This window comes from Peromyscus eremicus, chromosome 3, assembly GCF_949786415.1.
Source record: "Peromyscus eremicus chromosome 3, PerEre_H2_v1, whole genome shotgun sequence".
Taxonomy (NCBI): domain Eukaryota; kingdom Metazoa; phylum Chordata; class Mammalia; order Rodentia; family Cricetidae; genus Peromyscus; species Peromyscus eremicus.
In genome coordinates, this window is record NC_081418.1 from 106,033,583 (window position 1) to 106,050,988 (window position 17,406).

The 17,406-nt window shown below is 45.2% G+C and overlaps 1 protein-coding gene and 1 long non-coding RNA gene across 14 annotated transcripts in view; both read right to left on the minus strand.

The window, feature by feature from the left end:
* Positions 1-17,406, minus strand: part of Magi1 (membrane associated guanylate kinase, WW and PDZ domain containing 1) — a 650,887-nt gene that overhangs the window by 477,356 nt on the left and 156,125 nt on the right. The window lies entirely within an intron of this gene.
* The window catches only part of LOC131907224 (uncharacterized), a 28,563-nt gene continuing 12,528 nt past the window's right edge, over positions 1,372-17,406 (minus strand). Inside the window, exon 2 of the long non-coding RNA XR_009378332.1 lies at positions 1,372-1,811. This is a non-coding gene — a long non-coding RNA (uncharacterized LOC131907224). The remainder of the gene's footprint in view (positions 1,812-17,406) is intronic.

Consider the following 17,406-nt stretch of genomic DNA (forward strand, 5'->3'; position numbering starts at 1 on the left):
AGATACTTTATGGGGCTGAGGAGATGGCTCAATGTACCACAGCCTGAGAACCCGAGTTCAGATCCCTAACACCCACATTTAAAAGTTGGATGCAAAGGCATGCCTATATAAACCCCAGAGCTAGAGGTGAAAGAGCAAAAATAGATGATTTTTGGAGTTCTCTGGTCAATCTAACCAAATGTATAAGTTTCAGGTTCCATGAGACAAACCCTACCTAAAAGAAAAAAAAAAAAAAAGAGGATGATTAAGGAACCATCAACATTGACCTCTACACGCAGATGTAGCCACAGGCACACTTCTTGGGCATCAAAATGAGGTAGAGTGGCAAGGAAACAGGAAAGGAACAAGTAAGTCTAATGCTACAACACTGAACTAATTAAATAGACATTCATAAAGACTGAGTATTTCCAAAAGTATTAATTCTGAAATGGTGTTTACAAGTATAAAGCTTTAACAATGACCTAAGCCTGAACGTGATCGTTTCCACTAAACAAAAATTCAGGACCCTGAGAAGTTTCCAGATAACTTCCGAAGGAACTCGGTGCTCAACTGTTTTACAGAGCTATGCCGTGTGGTTAGACGGAGTGGTGTCCCGATCTGTGATTCCAGACTCAAGCCAGTTGTTATGGAGACAACACACCAATGGGTCCCAGCTGCATTCAACTAATTTTTAATCTTGTAGACTTTGCTGCTCTGCCTGGCTGGGTAATGCCATTAATAAATTAGAAAAGATGAGAACCAGAATTTTCAAAGTCTTAATAAGGATAACTAAATCACTGCAGCTTCCCTACAGGAATTGCAGATTCTTTTACCTTCCACCCCATTCCACTCAGCATCTCTTCATCAGATCTAATTGTGAGCATCTCTGCCTTGTGGGAAGAGGAAAGACAGAGAGGGAATCCCTCTGTAAATGGAAACCTTCACTTAGCAATAGATTGTGGGTCTGATTTTGTCATCCCTGCAAGCAGCTCTCCTCAATGATGGGCATGGGGTGAAGCCTGACTGCTCTTCCAAAAATTATTACTTTTTTTTTTTTTTTTGCAAATATACAGCATCCAACCGCATAAAAGCCGGAAGACATCAAAGCCCACTTCCCCGTTGGTGTGTGCATTATTTTAGAGCTAATTCATCTTCGACTCTGAATGAGCTAGCACCGTTTGTCTATATCCAACACAAATATACCCAGAGTCTTTAAAGTGACAGAGCAAGACAGGGAGCCAGCACAGTGGACGCTTGCCTGAACCCCAGCATTGGTGGGGGGTAGGGTGGAGGTGGGGGGAGCAGTGGAGAAAAACCTTACAAAGGCAAGAGAAGAGTGGAGGGAAGGAATCGATCACGTATTAAATGCTCCACGCCAGCTACTACACCAAAGTCTCTGAACATAAGGTTTTATTTAATTCTTAGATCAAAATCACAGACCAATGTGTGTACAGAGTCATCTTTGCAGATAAGATGGAGACTGTGTCAGAAGCCACAGAGCTGGTCAGTGTGGATGTCAGGGCACATGGTACCATAGCCCAAGAAAGCTCCCCATGTTGACTTCGAAGAGGGCGGAGTCCTCAGGTACCCTGCAGGGATTTCTGTGCACACTTTTAACAAGAGCTGTGGGGATTTGCCATGGTGATGGCATCCAAAGGCAGCTGCCACGGAGCAGGTCCCCCTAGGAGTGTTCCAGAAGCCTGCCTTCCCAGAGGCAGAATCTTTGGGGAAAAAAACCGGGATGTGGATGGTAGGCTTAGGGGAGTAGATCGCCTCCTCTTCTGCTTCTTCCAGTTCCTTTGAGGAGGGAGTCACCCTTCATAGATTTAAATCTGTTTGACATGACAAAATATTTATTCTTTGAGCCATTTCAAAGTAACTAACAATAATCATTACTTCCCCCCCCCCCGTTTTCCTATTATTCTTAGAGTAACATACAGAATTTAAATAAGGAAGCAGAGCTGTGCTTTTAAAAAAAAAAAAAAAGCTTTTTGAGACATAGTTTCTCTGTATAACAGCCCTGGCTGTCCTGTAACTAACTCACTCTCTCTCTCTCTAGTTTTATTTATATTTATTTTTATTTTATGTGTGCAGGGTGTCAGATCCCCTGGAATTGTAATTACAGACAGGTATAAGCTACTATGTGGGTCCTGTGAATTGAACCTGGGTCTTCTGGAAGAGCAGGCAGTGCTCTTAACCAATGAGCTATTTCTCCAGCCACCTGGAACTCTCTTTATAGACCAGGCTGGCCTCGAACTCACAGAGATCCACCTCCCTCTGTCCCCTGAGTGCTGGGATTAAAGGCATGTGCCACCATTCCCCACTTGAGCTGTCCTTTAATAAAGGCAAAACAAAACAAAACAAAACAAAACATGAAAATCCAGCAATGATCTACACCCTTCAAGTAACAGATATTTAAATCACCACACATTTATAAGGAAATATTATACAACTATAAAGAGCAGCTTTGATATACATACTGGTCTTATCTCCATCCTTCCTCCACTTCTGTGTTCAGCCATAGCCAGTCAGTTCCCTGAGGACCACTCTCTGTGCTACAAACTCACAGAGCGAGTCTCTTTCAACGTTCTCTTATATTCATTGAATTATTGTTTGATTATTACCTGTCTCTTCTACTGCTATTAAATGAATGGTAGCAAAAAGACTTCTTTTCTTCTTAACTCTTAAATAGGTTAATGGATGAATGAAAATTCAACAGAACAGAAAATGCGATGAAATGTATATACTTATCAATGGAAGGGTGATCTACAGCATGGCGTCAAGTGGCCTCATCAGCAATGCTCAGCTGCACATCAGAGGCAGACAAACTTCCCATTTTCCAACTTGAAGGGTTCCCTTTACAGAAATGCCCCTGTGCCCTCCGCGCTGCTTGCCTCCAGGCCTTTGGGAAAAACACCAGGTGGCTTTTTGTGGCTATTGACTGTAAACATTGAGTTGACATGAAAATCCTTCTCAGTGACCCCACCACTGTTCAAATCCAAGTTAGAGTCCCAATGAGGGCTTTACTGGGGCTACAAATAGGAAAGAAAGGAGGGGAGGGGAGGGGAGGGGAGGGCAGGGGAGGGGACGGGGGGGGAGGGGAGGGGGGTAGGGGAGGGGAGGGGAGGGGGGAGGGGAGGGGAGGGGAGGGGGGTAGGGGAGGGGAGGGGGAGGGGAGGGGAGGGGAGGAGAGGAGAAGAAAGAGGAAAGAGGAAAGAAGAAAAAGAGGAAAGAGGAAAGAGAAAAGAAAAGAAAAAGAAAAGCAAAGCACAAATCAAAAATGTGACTAAGAAGACCGCTAAGGAGTCACCATCACTGTAATGACAGATACTGGGCAGCATTCCTCATGACAACTGCCCAAGAAATTAAGGTGTGCCAAAATACAGCACCTTGAAAACTTATGTTTGTTTATCTTTATTTTATTTATCATTTGTTTGTTTGTTTATTTTTATGTTGGGGCAGCATCTCATATATCCTAAGCTGATCTAGAACTCCTGGTAGAACAATGACCTCGAACTTGAGATCTTCCTGCCTCTAAGTCTCCAATGCTGGGATATGGGTATGCTCCACCAGGACTCGTTTATATAATGCCAGGGCTTGAACCCAAGGACTCATATATGCTAAGCAAGTACTCTACTACCACATCACTTGCCCTCACTAACTTTTAAAACCGTAAATACCAACAGTTACATAAGAGTGTGTACATGGAATCTTACCAAGGGGAAAAAAAAAGCTTTTAAAACACAATGTATTGATTTCATTTTTGTAAATACATGCTCTCTGTGTAAAGACAAAGTACACATGTGTATAAAACACATATAGTAGAAAAAATAAATGTACATGTAAACAGATAAATATGTAAGTTTATACACAAAACCAGGTAAAGAACTACTCTATAGAGACAAAGAGAGGACACTTGGGAAGAACTGTTGGGAAGTGCTACAGTCCCTGGGGAGGGGAGATGGGATGTACATTTAGAAGAAAATAAAAGTGATTAACAAAGAAAGTGGAAGTGGATGAGAACCCAGGCCTGGAGCTCACCACCAGGCCTTAAACATCTTCTTCAGTCCCCAGTTTACTCCTGACACACAGAGATCCAGAATGGCAGAAGCGCAGGGGGAGTGGGGGTTTCTGAAGAAAGGCTCTACAGAGATGGCCAGCACTCTGGTATCTCCTGCTGCACCCCTCCTCACCCTCTACCCACCCGTCACCTGGGAGATCTACACTGTCTTCTGGAGTCAGCTGTTTCCAAAGGCTGAGTGCTATCACGCTGATGGACTAGAGGGACAAACCTCAGGGCCAAGTGCAGAGATGCCAGGGACTCAGAGAAGAAGGCAGCAGGTGGCTGTTTACCTGGAGCCCAGGAGCCTGCCCGCTGCCTTAGCCGGCCACTACTGCTCAGGCAGAAGCACTCAGCAGTTAACCTTGCTTTGTGTCGGGTTTTTTTTTTTTTAACTTTGTTATTTTAAAAAATGTCACAAATAAAAATTCATCAAACCCTAAAATTAACCAGACCCAAAGACTCTGAACTTCAATACAGTTAGAGTGGCCATTTGGAATGGATGTTGTGGAGCTTCACATTGGATTTTATATGTTCACTATCAAATGTTTTTTATGCACTAATCCACCACCAAAAGCATTAAAAACTCATGACAGAGTTAGAACTAGAAAGAAAAGTAGCTTTCCATCCTAGTCCATAACTCCAGCCCCCACTGCATTCAGTTCCTCCTAAGATTTAGCCTTTCTTGGTCTTTTTTTTCCATGTTACACTGTGCCCATATGTACACTTGTTCACAGGTACATATATACTGTTAGCTAGAATTCTTTTTTTTTCTTTTTTTTTTTTTGGTTTTTTTGGTTTTTTTGAGCCAGGGTTTCTCTGTGTAGTTTTGGTGCCTGTCCTAGATCTCGCTCTGTAGACCAGGTTGGCCTCAAACTCACAGAGATCTGCCTGGCTCTGCCTCCTAAGTGCTGGGATTAAAGGCGTGCGCCACCACCGCCCGGATTGTTGGCTAGCATTTTTTTTACAAGATCTCTTTTGAAAGCAAACTTGTTCAAGCTTCCCCCAGAAGAAGAATGCCCTCGGTTGCTGAAATGGGCCCTAGGGAGTTACTATGACACTCCCTAGCTTGGCCCCATCTGTGAATTTGTAGATAATCACAACGCTGGCTGGGTGTGTTGATATACATCCAAACCCTAAGCAAGATGGGAGCTTGAGTTGGAACCAGCTTAGGGTACACAGCAAGACCCTGTCCTGAACATGTGAGTTGTTATCGGTGACTTGAGTAGGGAGGGAAGTAGCGTGTTCAAAGCTAATTTTCAACTAACGTTACCAGAAGAAGTATGCTGCTGCTCAACAGACTCAATCCAGAGTTAAGAAAACCCTTCAAAAATAAGTAATAAACTCTCAAAGTGTGCTGCATGGTTCTGAAATTTAAATGAGTTACGTACCCAAAGCACTTAGGAAGTCACCCAACCCAAGAAAAGCTCTCGGCTTTTACCATCCCCCAGCTGCCCACCCCACCCTCCCCACCAGGCTCCCAGACTGCAAGCCCTGGGCTGACATGATCCTAGTGCACCGGGCCCTGGTATAGTGCTGACATGCTGTGGGCGACACTCTCCTTCCTGGAACACTCCCTCAAGAGCTCAGCTCCACAGGGCCCATGGGCATCACTAGTCCAGCCCACCTGACCTCTAGAGCCCTCCCTGCAGGATTCCTTCTGACCCAGCCCCAAAGCCCCAGCCATACACTTTGTGCTTTGTTGGAGGCTTAGGTGTGTTAGGTCAGAGAATATGGGAACAGATGGTAGTCCCCGGAGTGCTCCTTGTCACCACTGATCTATCAGGAACCAGCAGCCAGTCTTGCCTGCGCTGTCATTTGCTTACAAGTCAGCCTGCTGAGGAAACTCCCCGGGAGTTTTTCTGGTCCATATGCTGTTCTGCAAAGTTGGCCCTGGGATGGGCAGAGGAAGTAAGGAGCCTGCCCTTTCCAATCACAGGCCTCACCTCACCTGCCAGAGCTTAACTGTTAGTGCAGCCTTCTTGCCAGTGGGTCTCACCAAACCTCAGACTGCTGGTGAATCGACATCATGCCGGACATGTGAACATTGGGCACAGGAGATGGAAGCCACCCAGAACCCAGAAGGCAAACCCTGGGGTAAATGTGACTATTCTGTTTTCACAAAGGAGGAAACCACATTTAGAGGAGAAAGGACGTGTCAAATGCAGAGCCTGGACTAAAAAGGTCATGAATCTGAGGATGAAGCCTAAAGCGCTTTACTTCCTACCTCCCAGACTCTGAATATACCTCCCAGACTCTGAATATACCTCCCAGACTCTGAATATCCTGGAGGAAGGGCTCAGTGTCTTCCTGCTGCAGTTGTGGAGCTGGGTGCCCGAGGAGCCTAAGCACATCGTCAGGGAATACTGTCTGACAGCCCGCTTCCCTGTGCACCGAGGGTGGATCATTTCTCAAGGGCTGAATAATAACTCCAGGCCAGTAAGAGCAAAGGTAAGGGACGGCAGGAGCCACTCTCCTCCGCCCAGCTGAAAAGAACCAGGAAAGGAGTTCTTCAATGCTTCTGGCTAAACCCAGGAAGGGTCATCTTTTGAATATGCGGCACTCTTCCTTTCAAGCTGAGATGTGCATTTCTAAACATAGAGGATGACAAAGAAAGTACACTCCATGGGAAAATGGGGGAAAATCCTGGGCTGAAACTGAAAAGTCAGCTGACCCAGCTCCTCAATGAAGTCCACTCTGCCTCTTCAACTCAATACTGCCACCTGCTATCCCCTGGTTGTTTCCAGTCCTCTGATCTACTCCAGTGTGTGTGTGTGTGTGTGTGTGTGTGTGTGTGTGTGTGTGTGTGTGTGTGTGTGTGCGTGCGCGCGCGCGCGCGCATGTGTGTTGGGGGGGTGACACACCTGCCTCAGAAGCATACACGGAGGTCAGAGACAACTTGTAGGAAGTGGTTCTCTCCTTCCACTCCATGGGTTCTGGGAAATGAACTCAGGTCATCAGATTTGGCGGCAAGAACCTTTACCAGAAGGCTTGAGGCACAGGCAAGGCTAACCAGGGATCACGAACACTAGGCACCATGCTATGTAAGGACTTCTGGCAAATACCAGGAAAGAAACTGCAGACACTGCCCTAGAGACATTACCAAACATCATAGAGAGTGTCCAGCTCCCATGTCCTCTTGGTCCCATACAGTCACTGTCTGTAGATTACATACACTACTGTCCTTAGAACCCAAGTAAATCCCTGGCTATGATGTGAAGGCAGAAGTTCTCTCATTCTACCCTGTAAACAGGGGCATTCCCTTTTCTGTCTGTGTCTGCCACATCTTCTGCAATAATACATCAGTGTAAACTTACCTATCAGCATCCAGTTGTGTGACATGGGGACATGTGACTGAACCCCCGGTGCCTTCAGCATTATAGTTTGGCTCTTAATCATCCCCTAAGATCTCACATGTTGAAGGCTCACTCACCAGTGCAGTGTGTTCAAGGGTGGGGCTTTTGGGGAGTCAGTGGGACAAGAGAGCTCTGACCTCATTAGTGGAGGAATCCTAACTTAATGAATTACTGAGATGCGGTGGAAACTGTGGGTGCAGGAAACAAGTCATGGCGGTGTACCCTTCTGGGGCCCATCTCCTCCCTACCTTTTCCCCCTCTCTCTTTGCTGCCTGCAACCAGATGTCAGGCAGAGTTCCTACCTAATGACAGACCCAAAGGCAACAGGGACAAGCAACCACACACCTCAATCTGTGCAGCCAGGAACCAAAAGAAGTGTTTTGTTTTGTTTTTTTTAATTAATGATCTATCTCAAGTGTTTTGCCACAGCAACAGGAAGACAGCTAACACTTTGAGCTTCCTAGCTGGTAAACTGAAAATAACAGTAGAACAGCTTGTGGTGTGCCATGAAGATAAAGTTTGAGAACTATGTGGGCTCAGTGGCGGTCACCCAGTAGACCCCATAAGCCTTCACTGTACCTTCAGTCAACGTTTTGCCCTGTGAACCATGGGCTCGATACCAGCCTTGTTCACAGGTGAGGACGGCGTTCACCAGAGTTGAAACACATTCCTTAAGTTGAAACTGCTGAGGAATGGGGCAGCAGCTGGAGTTTGATCCACACAGAAAACTCAGGCCCCAGACTGATCCTCACACGGTCTCCAACTCCTCCTCTCCACATCTGCCCCTCTCTCCATCGAACACACGGTAGCCAGCTCCCTGCTCCGCTCTGTCTCCATCAATTTCCTTTTGCATGTACTGTCCCTGATTTGCACATATTGGATACCACAAACCACATACTTGGAACACAGAGCTCAGAGGCAGATGCAAGCTGGACAGATCAGAAACCAGAACCAGGGAGGGGAGAGCGCTGTCGGTAAGCACTGGCAGTGTAAGCGTGAAGAACTGAGTTGGAACCCCAGAACCCGGGAAAAAAGCTGGTTTGGGTGATGCGCTGGGGACGCAAGGACAAGAGGATCCCTGTAGCCAAATGGCTAGGCAGTCTAGCGGAATTAGTGAGCTCCGGGCCAAGACTCATAAAACAAGATGACTAGCTGCTGCAGAAAGACACCCGAGCTTGTTCTCAGGCCTCCACATGCATGCACACACACATATACACCTGCACATACCCACACACACAAGCACATACATATACAGAAATACACACAAATCAGAACCCATTTGGCAGCATCTTCTAAAGTCAGACAGACATCTACTCTAAGACTTAGGTTCCTCAAACGTTTAAAAATACACAAAAGAAAGAAATATGTCCCCCCCCCCTAAAAAAAACACTAGGAAAGGACAGGACATCTTTAATAAAAATATCTCCAAATTATAAACTACCCAGATTCTTAAGAAGAGAAATACATTTAACATGATCACAAAGTAGAATATTATATAACCAGTAAAAAGAATTACTGACACACTCAAAATGGAGGTGTTTAGCAAACATAAAGAAAAAAATGTCAGCCTGACATAAAAAAGCACATGTTATAGTTAGTTTTGCCTGAAAAGCAAATGTATAGTGATTGTGATAAAAGTCAGGGTAGTGATAAGGCCAAGGGACTCTGAAGATCTGAAGCTCCACCTGGTGGTTGTTACCGAGAGGACACTGGTTAAAAGAGTAAGCTGTATTTTTATTCATGTACTTTTTGTACTTTAAGTCTTTTTCAATTCAATGTTTGAAAGAACAAAGGCAATAAAGACATCAAACCAGGACAGCAGCCAAGATGGCAGGCTTTGCTGCTGTCCACAGGCCAAGTGCTGACTTTCTTTCTGGGTGAGCCCTGAGACAACCTTGTGTACAGGGACGGGAAGGCCAGAGTCCAGAGTTCAGGTCCAGTGTGTGCTGCACTAGGGCCTCACGGCAAACCTTGAGGCCTAGAGAAGTCTGCAGTTCACGCTCAAAGTCTCTAATCCCGTTCTCACACACTGTTCTGGGCCGACTTCAACATTAATCCACATGTTGTGTTTTCTGCCACATCTGGTGGCTCTTGCTTGGGACATCATGTTCCCTGGTCTCCCTTTACCAGAACCAAAATGCATCCCCCCAATTGTTTATACTCTGCTCACAAAGGTTTCAGACTAACAGGAAGGGATTAGGACCTGTGCACTGTGTTATTATAAGGTACACTACATTCCGGGGGGGGGGGGAGCAGCAGCACACTGGAGAGTAGTTGTCATCAAAACTCTCACAGAGCCGGCATGAGTGGCCACGCCTACTGCTCCAGCCTTCAGGGGCTGAGGCAGGAGGACCCTGTGCTGGAGGCCAGCATATGCTGCCCTCTGACTTTCACACCAACCTAGGCTACACCAAGAGATCCTGCATCAGGAGATGAAGCAAGGGCTGAGAAGATGAGTTCCTGGGTCAAGTGCTCATCACACAGCCTAACATCTGAGTTCAGATCCCCGGAATTCCCAGAAGAGCTGGACATGGTGGTACATGTGTCTTCAATCCCAGTGTATCCCTACAGATAGATCAGAGATAAAGACAGGAAATTCCCAGAAGCTCTTGGGCCAGCTACACAGCCAAGCCTACATAGCAGTGAACAAGAGAGGCCTTGTTTCAGACTAGGTGGAAGGCAAGGTCCGACACTGGAGGTCAGTTGTCCTCTGACCCCCACATAAACATCTTGCAAGTACAACAAGTACATTCCTCTCTTCCTGTGTGTGTGTGTGTGTGTGTGTGTGTGTGTGTGTGTAAGGGAGGGAGGAAGAGAGAGACAAACACACAAAGATACACACATTCCTTATAACAGCTTCCTTATAAGAGAAAATAGGTAACAAAAACAATAACACCTGAAATCTCAAGGAGAACTGAAGACTTAGCATGCGTGAACGGAGGGAAACGACACAGGAAGTTAAACACAGTGCCGGGTGAGATATTCCACCGGAAGACAGGAAGCTGAAATGGTAGAGACCAACATCACTGTAATGACTAGCAAACCCTCTGTGTGCTGCTAAGGACTGAACCTGTGCTTGGTGCATACTGCACAGGTGCTCTACCACTGACTTAATATGGCCAGCTCTCAATTTGTCCCTTTAAAATTAAAGTAGTCCGTTAGGTAATTTCATGACATTCTACGAGCCCTTGTGGTAGGCAGAGGCAATTCTTGTACAGCACTTGCTTGGCGAGCAGAAGCCCTGGGCTCCAGCCTCAGCCTCACCAAAGGAGTGCTGTAAAAATGGCAAACACTTCCCCCAAGTTTAAGCAGAGACTCAAAGGCAATCTCATCTCAAGTACAGGTCATGATCAACACTCCTGCAGCCTGACCTAAGGGACAGTTGCCTAATAAGTGTTCTAGAAGCTGCCTAGGAAAACATCTTTAAACAAAACAAGCAGCTTCTGGTGTAATTGATGTAATGACCCACAAAAAAAAACTCATCACCCAGAAGAGAAGAAACCTTCCCACAGGAAGGGCGGTACGTGCCCTCCCTACAAGCATGAACAGCTCATGTGCCCATGGACACTGTCATGTGCTTTTTTTTGTTTTGTTTTGTTGGGTTTTTTTTTTTACTTCCACCCAGGGCCCAACTCCCCAGAGGTGACCTCATGGGAATCCAGCTGCAGAACAATCTTCCACTGGAGAGAAGGACTCTTGGCCCACTCACCTACTGTAAGTTGAGGAGAACATACAGAAATCCTCCCACTGGAAAAGCTCCCTGCATCTTCCATTGACAATAAGAAGTGTTTTGATCACATGCAAAACACTGGCCTGGGCCATACCACCCAGCACCACTGCTGTGAGAGGCTGTAGGCCGGCTGCGAGCTGAAGTTTGATACACATAAGAATGGAGGGCCATTCTTTACACATCAAATCAAGGAAACAATGAATTTTCTCCCATCATCCAGTGTTTATCATACTCCAAGATGAGAGGAGAAGTGAAAAATAAAGCACAGGAGAAACCAAGTGGGCAGGATTCCCACCAGGGCTGCACTTGCATTCCTGACACTCCATCCTACACGTCAGTGCTGTCAGCCTGTTTACAAGCCACCCAAAGCCTGGTCCTGGCCACAGCTCGGAGGAGGCTGCCAGCATTGATTGATGGACAGCTCTGACCAGAAGCTGCTCTGATTTGTCTATGGAATCAGTGGGGTAGGGGAGCAGCTAGAGGTGGGAAGAGATTTTAGCATGGGGTAGTCTTCTCCTGGCTGCCATCATTTAGCCTGTCTGTCTGCTTTTCCTGTCCCTGTGATTAGAGCTCCAGCTCCAAGGTGCCAGGATCAAAGTCATTATCAGCCTTGCTGAGCCATGCTGTTATGCCAGCAATCTGCCTTTAAAAAAAAAAAAAAAAAAAAACCCAATAAACAAAAGAATCCCCAGCAGACGGCTGCAGCCTAACGGGTTGTAGCCTAATTGGGATGAGTCATCTCACAGTGCACCCAGGACTTGTGCTGAAATGCTCCTCAAGAATTTCTCAACTTGTTGATGCGAAACCAGAAATGAAGACAGAAGCAAAGATCACTGGGTCTCAGGATCCAAGGAGAAACCTTGAGAAGCATTCACTCCTGGTGCACTTCCTTAAAGACAGAAAAATCCAGGGCTCTCCAAAGGAAGGTCTCTTGCAGGACTGCAGCCTCAAGTAAAGTAACGACATTACACTTTGCACAAATGTTACAGACACTAAGGAACATCATGCTCAGAGGTTTACTAATACAACAACCCTGGACAACCAAGCTGCCTGTGTCCCAATCCCAGCTCCCTACATCCTGGCTGTGTCCAACAAACAAAAATGTAAACCTCCCTATGCTCAGAAACACCTGTAAATTGAGGGTAACAGTGAACCCTATAACTCAGACCTGTGCCTGCACATGGTAAAGAGTCAAATATAGCACCATCATATTATGGTAGAGTGGTATTGTGAATGAGAATGGCCCCTACAGACTCCTATGTTTGAATACTTAGTCCCAAATTGGTGGAACTGTTTGAAAAGGATTAGGGGTTATGTGTGGCCTCACTGGAGGAGGTATGTCACTGGGAGCAGGCTTTGAGCTTTCAAAAGATTTACACCACTCCCAGTGTGCTCTTTGCTATCTATGGATCAGGATGTGAGCTCTCTGTTGCTGCTCCATGCTCTATCTGCTGCCACGCTTCCCACCATGATGGTAATAGACTTCTATCCCTCTGGAACTGTAAGATCCAAATAAACCCTTGCTTCTAAAAGTTGCCTTGTCCGTGATGTTTTATCACAAGACTAAAGAAATAATTAAGACAAGTGGTTTATGTTACTCCCATCTTAACAGCAACAAAATCTACCTCAGAACTGATCTACCCATTTGTCTGACGCTCCAAAGCTGGTAAGTGGCAGAATCTTGTATGGGAGACTGAGTTCACACTCATAGCTAGTCTAGTCTCCTCTCCCCTTACATTCTTCCACTTGATCATGTTTAGCAGACACATGAAGTCACCTATTGAATGCCCAGGTGATAAAAGTCTGAATAAAATTCCCTTAAAAGCCAAAACAGCAATAATGGTGACAGGAGTGGTACTCGGGGTAGCAATGATGGTTGTGATTGTTAATACAATCATTAGGGCCTTTCTGAGTGGATATTACTCAGAGCTAAAGTACATATAGACAGCATCTCACCTCCCATATCAGGAGAGAGTCCTTGTATCCTGACTCAGATAAAGCTTCAGAGAGAGAGAACTTCAAAGGTAGAACACAGAACTGTGTTGGCAGAGGGATTGTAAATAAGAAATATTGCAGAATACTTCCAAACCAAGAACCTTTATGATGGATAGACAGATGGACAGGAGGATCAGTGTATTGAATGGCCATGCCAAAATCTGAGGTGATGATGATCTGGTGACAACTGCAGGTGACAGGGAGACATCTCTCCCTAAACCAATACAACAGTGAACATGAGGACGAGATGTTCTTCATTTTTTTCACTGTGTGGAGAATGAAGTTCAAATCCATTGTTGTAAGCTCCCGAACTAGAGTAAAACTGGGCAGAGTACTATTAGCCTGGGACACATCTCGGCAATGTCTTATCACTTTTGTCCTCGTCACCATTTTTATGGGGAGTGTGACATCTTTGCTTCTGACTTTAAGCTTGTCTACACCCTGAGATCAAGAAGCAAAACAGCGGGTATTGCTAGCTGCTGCTCACTCGGTATCTAAAGCCACCTCTGGGAACCTTTGCTGAGTGCACAAATGTTGTACCTAAATCTCTGAAGTGCACAGTAACTGTTTCACACTCGGAGAGGGTCAGTCTACAGCTTGGAACCCCTGACAGTGATGAATGGAGGAAGAATAAACATCAACAAATTGCACACAGACAAGTAGCTGACTGATCACAGGCTCCCTTCTTCCTCAGCTTCTAGGTCATCCCTGTTCATTCCTCTCTTCTAAGCGGAACTCAGATTCCAGAGGACAAAAAGAAAGAAAAATGGCACCCAAAATGATTCCTCCATTGAAACAGGGCTTCATGGATATTGAAGGTTTACTGCTGCTGTTTGGTTTTGAGACAGGGTTTCCCTATGGAAACCTGGTTAGATTGGAACTTTGCAGACCAGGTTGGTCTTGAACTCACAAAGATCCACCAGCCTCTGCCTCCCCAGGTAAGAGCAGAGGGGAAATGAGATGCTTTTAGTTTTCTACATATTTCTACTTCACATCCAGCTTCCTGCAACTCAAATACGGTACATGCATTCATTAAAAATATGAATTCATTCAACAAATATTTATTGAACTCCTACTATACACCATATGTGCACAGGGAACCCTCAGGCACTCTTCAATCTAAAAAAGAAGGCTTCTTGTTAAATAATATTGGTAGATGTCACTGACTGCCTAGGAAGAAAAGACTGAGGACAAATGGGTGAAACTTTGCCAGTCATGGAAATGCCCCTGTGAGAAGGCTATCTAGGTGGCTATGCCTATGTAGGGCACTCTAGATCAGTAGAGGAATATGTTCAACCAGAACATGTTCACATCCATGCCAGCAAGAGAAGTAAGTGTTCTGGACAGCAGTCCATGAGGACTATGAATCAAATCTTGTATCCAGTGACCACAAAATGGAAGAGGAACTGTAAGGGAAGTTCCAGATATCCTTAAGGAAAGAAGGCCAAGGACAGAGGATCCAGGTGGAGAGTAGACAGGAACAGTTCTGAACTGAGAACCAAACTCTAAGGTTGACAAGATCCAGAAAAGGGCTCCCATGGAGAGAGGTGTCAGCATCTTAACATAGGAGCCCAGTGCCTAGGAAAAGAAAAAATGGAAACGGCCCTGCTCCCTCATCACACCACAGTTATCGTTGTCTACCTCTGTGATCCACACAGAGGGCTCCAATTCCTCCTGGCAGATGTGCCAATCGCTCCCAAACACCACTTCAAACAGATTACACTTCCCAGAAGGCATCTCATACAAATTTAAATTCCATCTCTTGGATTAAAAGGTCTTGGGGTGGGAATTACACAGGAGTTGGGAAACCAGAGTTTTAATGCCAGTTCTGTTGTTAATTTACCAGGTGGTCTTTAGCAAGCCAATAAACAACCTTCTGTCTGCAATTCCCCATCTACAAAATAATTACCCACAACAGTAAAAACACTGCGAGGCAGGGGGTATAACTCAGTGGTAGAGAATTTGCCTGGTGAGGCCCAGGTTGGAGTCTCGAAAGTACAAAGCAATTTTAAAGATCTAAAATTTAAAAAGCACAACACTAAAATTGTATTCATGACAACTGTCAAGATTTTATCTACTAAGAGCAACAGCAGAACAGAGTTCAGCAGCAGTCTGCAATCTCAGTATGTGAGAGGCTGAGGCAGGAGGATTAAGAGTTTGAGGCTACACTGGGATATATTATGAGACCGTCTCAAAAAGACAAAAACAGAGAAAGATTCAAAGTATTTATTTACATTTTTTTTTGCCTTTTGATACAAAGAAACTATTTCATGAGATTACATCTGTCTTACTTCTTTAAGATCTGAGTTTTTAAGACTGCTAGAATATTTAAATAATGAGAAAAATAATTCATGGTACAAATTTCAAGCCATGAGATGCTGGAAACTCAAAGGCAGACCAAGGGTGGATGACCACAGAATGCCCAGTGTCAGAACTTCAAAGGCACAGAGGCACTGAGAGGACCAGAGCTCCCAGGAGACACCAGTCTTCCTGGGAATTCTCACTCCACCACCTCAGCAGCTGAGCATGACTTCTGGCCTTCACCTTCTCCAGCACAAATTTTTCTACATGAAAAACAGAGCTCAAGACTGCCTTAGCTGACAGTCTACTGCAATGTAGCCAACAAAATATGCCACAGTATGTACTAGATGCTCAACAAGGGGTAATTATGTTTGGCTTCAGAAATTAAGTCAGAGGAGGCCACTGTGATCAACCACTGACTAACCAGAATGCTCTCATCCTGCAGAATACAACCGTCAGTACAAAGGACAACCATGCCAAACGTACATAGTAACATATATAGTATTCCTATAGCATAGGGATACTATTATCTTCCATTTACAAATGATGAAATTGGGGCACTGAGTTCATGGCCATTCACCCAAGGGAATAGTTGGCCAAAACTCCCACAGCTGAGACCCTGAGTTTTCCCAAGTGTGGATGTGTTTCTGGAAACATGGGGTCACACACCAGCATTTAACCTAGAGAGCTGTACCCCTTGGCCACGGGTATATAGAATCTTTTGTATTGGCCTAATCATGTTTCTGACTAATGGAAGGAATTCAGAAGCATCCAAATATCTCTGCAGGAGTCCAGGTGTGAACAGAGGAAGTTGGGGTGGACCTAAGGGTATTCGTATGAACTCAGTGAGCTCAGATAATTTATACTCGGTCTTAAGATAGGCAATGCATTGAGGAGACTGTGTTCTCCAGTTTCTGCTCAGGAACTTATCTCCTAATGTCTTTCTAAATTTACTCAAGTACTTCCGATAACAGTTCTGTAGAGGAGGTGAGACCTAAAATCCCTTGTCATTCACAATGGCCAGGGTACAGAGATATAAGGATATATGCAAAGCCGGTAGAAATGGCTAGACCATGGGGGTGACTACACATGTACAGATACAAGGTCAGAAACTAGGTCTGGGGGTGCACGCCTATAATCCCAGCACAGGGGAAGCTGAGACAGAAGGATGGCCAGTTTGAGACCATGTTGGGATACAAAACAAAATTCTTTCTTTAAAAATACAAAAACAAAAGAGTCAGATTTCGGGGGCTGGAGAGATGGCTCAGAGGTTAAGAGCACTGGCTGCTCTTCCAAAGGTCCTGAGTTCAATTCCCAGCAACCACATGGTGGCTCACAACCATCTGAAATGAGATCTGGTGCCCTCTTCTGGCCTGCAGGGATGTGTGCAGGCAGAACACTGTATACATAATAAATAAATAAATAAATCTTAAAAAAAAAAAAGAGTCAGATTTCTATCAGAGATCACACACTTAACCCTTCCTGCTTCCTAAGCCATCTTCTGTTTGGGAAGTTCCTCGACTGCCTGAGTGGCCGCCAATAGGAAGCATATGCACAGCAATACCATCTAGAACATTCCATGCAGACAGGTAACTTTCCTTTTATGAATTCAGAGAATCATTCTGACCTAGATAGGTGCATGTGTGAGGCAGGTTAATGTGAACTGGTTGGGTAGACATCCCCCTGGGAGCGTCCCTGGGACTGCTGACAGATCCACAGGGCAGGCAGATTTCTTCAGTTCCTAACAACAGAAGCCAAAAGAAAAGTCATTTCTTATGTGGACATGAAATAAAAGAAAAAAGAAACAGCCTCAATGGTCGAGGGATATGGCTCAGTCAGTAAAATGCTTTCCTAGCAATGCACAAAGCCCTGGGTTCAAGACCCAGCACTGCACAAAACTGAGAGTGGTGATATATACCTGTAATTCTAGCACTTTAGAGGTGGAGGCGGAAGTATCACAAGTTCAAGGATAGTATGGGCTACAT